We start from the raw sequence: 2,764 nt of genomic DNA, 5'->3' as shown, positions 1-2,764 counted from the left end.
AAAACTCTGTTTCATTTACTCTGTTTCTATCGGTTTACTGATTTACGCCATCAATGGTATCAGAGCTAGTCGTGTCCTCGGAAACAATGGAGTGGAAGAGAGAATATGCTTTGTTGAGGGAGGCGGTGGATCGTGAAACAAAGCAATCGATGGAAGCTTACAACTGCGTACGATACTCACAGCTAAGATCTCCACCTCCGTTCGTAATTCCTGACACCAACAACAAGAGATCTGAGCCAATCATGTCCTCGGAGTCCATGGCGGAGATCAAAGTTTCATCTTCAAATCGCAAGATGAAGATCCTTCAAAGCATATCTTTAGAAGAGATTGAAGAGAGATGGTCGAAGGGATTGTGTGTGTTCTGCGCAGAGCCAGAAACTCCCCATCACCACCTTAAACACAAGAAATTAGGGATTCTCATGATTGATGGTGATGAGAATCAGCTCCCTAATGAAGAACTTCGTGAATCTACTGAGTATTGTACGATGAATGAGGTATATGAAGCTCCAGAAGAGAAAGCGTTTGTGGAAGAAGTACCAACTCCACAAGGTCAGGTACCTATTACTAATTCTAAGCTTTTGAGGAGTATTGAACTTGGGAAAGTAAATTTGGGATTAGAAAATATAGATGTGGTGAAGAACGAGAATCTGGAGCGAGAAGGGGTTCAAAAGAACATTAATAAGAGATGCGAGGTTGCAAGTGGTGTTGAGGGAGGTGTGAAAGTGTTAAATATCAAGAAAAATTGCTCTGCACACCAAGTGTTCGGTGAAATTTCTCAACATAGAAAAATGCTGGGAATAAAGAAGACAATGAAAGGGTTTAAATCTTGGAAATTCAAGTTTAAACATAGAGGAGCACCAAGTGCAAGGGCAGAATGGCTGTTTAAATATAAATTTCGGAAGCCGTTGACTGATGCAAAAGGTGTTCTAGAACTGAGTTTACATGCAGATATTTGCTGGTCAAGAGAACAGACCAGAGGTGCAAAAGAGGACCTATCGCTACAGGGCAATGACGTTTTCTTTGTCTCAGATTTTGGCGTTGACAAGTGGTTTGTTCATCAGGCGTTAATACTCCGAGTTGATGATGTTCGAGAGTGCTTTCAAAATGGGAACATGAACATGAGATTGTTTGTACAGATCAAACATGCATCACAAGCTCTTTTAAGAAGGTACGACTTGCAACGGAAAACGCAGACCCTAATTGTAAACAGAGGCTCCAGTGTTAGCTATATCGATGAGAGGATCTTGGGGCTGTACAAAATGTGTGGAAGCTTTTCAGATTGTGGTTTAAGACATGGTAGCATCAGACAGTGGAATTCGATTATCAGCAGTTTTGTTCAAAATGGTTTATTCAATCAGAATTTTAAAGGGATTGAGTTTCTCAGCAATATTGTTTCTTCTCTTGGGAATGATTGTAATGAGTTTGTGGCGAGTTCTTTGATTAAAGCTTCTCTTGAGTATGGTCAGATCGATGTGGTGGGCTTGTTGCAGAATTCAAGCGATGATGGGGCTAAAGGGGTGACAGCAGCACAACCTTCGTTATGGCTGCAGAACAATTCTTTGAAAAAGAACAAAGTTTCAGAGCTTGAGAAGAAGAAGAAGAAGAGTATATGCTATAAGACGAGGAGGTTCAAGTTCAAAACAACACTAAGGAGAGTACCAATTGATGGTGTACAAGTTCACCTTAGTGATTTCGAGAACCAAGAGATGGATAGGACACTTGTGTTCATACAGACCATCTATGTTTCTCCTTCTTTTGCTGGATTTTTTGCTTCTGCAGTGTTCTATTTGCAACAGCCACTAGAGATATCTACCAAAGGAGTTGAGCTAGTATCTGCTGTAATTTTCAGTTGGTTGGCTGCAAAATTGCAGACTATTTCTGATGATGCACTCATGCAAAGAGGATACAGTAACTTCATCAGTTTTGGTGTTCAAACTGAATTCAGGAGGAGGGGGACTGCATCTGAGCTTACAAGATTTCCGAGCCAAACACAAAAGTCATGCTTGTGATGCAGAATGTGGTTGAGACAAACTTTACAGGATCTGCAACAGTTTACACATGGTGAAGTGACTGATCAAATTAAGCACAAGTGGAGATTCAAGCTTTTACATATAGTTTCAGAAGTGGAGCTGCAACAAATGATCATGGCTTTGAATACTCATATGCACTTTGGGAGTGCAAGTCACTATGTGTGGCATCGTTGCAAGGCTCCATCTTCACAGAATTTTGACAGTCAAGTTTGGGATCCTGGAGGTTCAGTTTCAATAATCTTTGATTCAAACTGAAGTTACAATGGAGTTGTTAGCTGCAAGTGAAGATCCATGTACTGTTTTACAACTGAACCTTGTGGGCAAGGTTCTCTAAGGAGGGGAGCTTTGATATAGTATAATGGGAGTTTGCACATGTGGTCAAGATAAGAAGAAGAAGAAGTAAAGCACATGAGAAAAGACAGCTGGAGTCGTAACAGAATAAGATTGTTAACGTCACGGAAAGGGAACAACACCGTTTGTTAACTCTCTATAAGAGCATCTGTTAGCTCATCACTTAGGATTATGCATATTATCTGAATTAGTTTTCTACTTTCTGGGTTTGGTGATCTTTGTTCCTCATCATTGTTGCTGGAGATCTCTCTTTGAGACTCTTGTAGATGAGATGATAATGCTGCGTTTCTAGAGAACGTTGTGTTATTTGTTTTCCGATATCAATCAATAAAAACTCTGTTTCATTTACTCTGTTTCTATCGGTTTACTGATTTACGCCATCA

The sequence above is a fragment of the Camelina sativa genome, chromosome 5, assembly GCF_000633955.1.
Source record: "Camelina sativa cultivar DH55 chromosome 5, Cs, whole genome shotgun sequence".
In the NCBI taxonomy this organism is placed as follows: Eukaryota; Viridiplantae; Streptophyta; class Magnoliopsida; order Brassicales; family Brassicaceae; genus Camelina; species Camelina sativa.
This window is presented reverse-complemented; position numbering follows the sequence as displayed.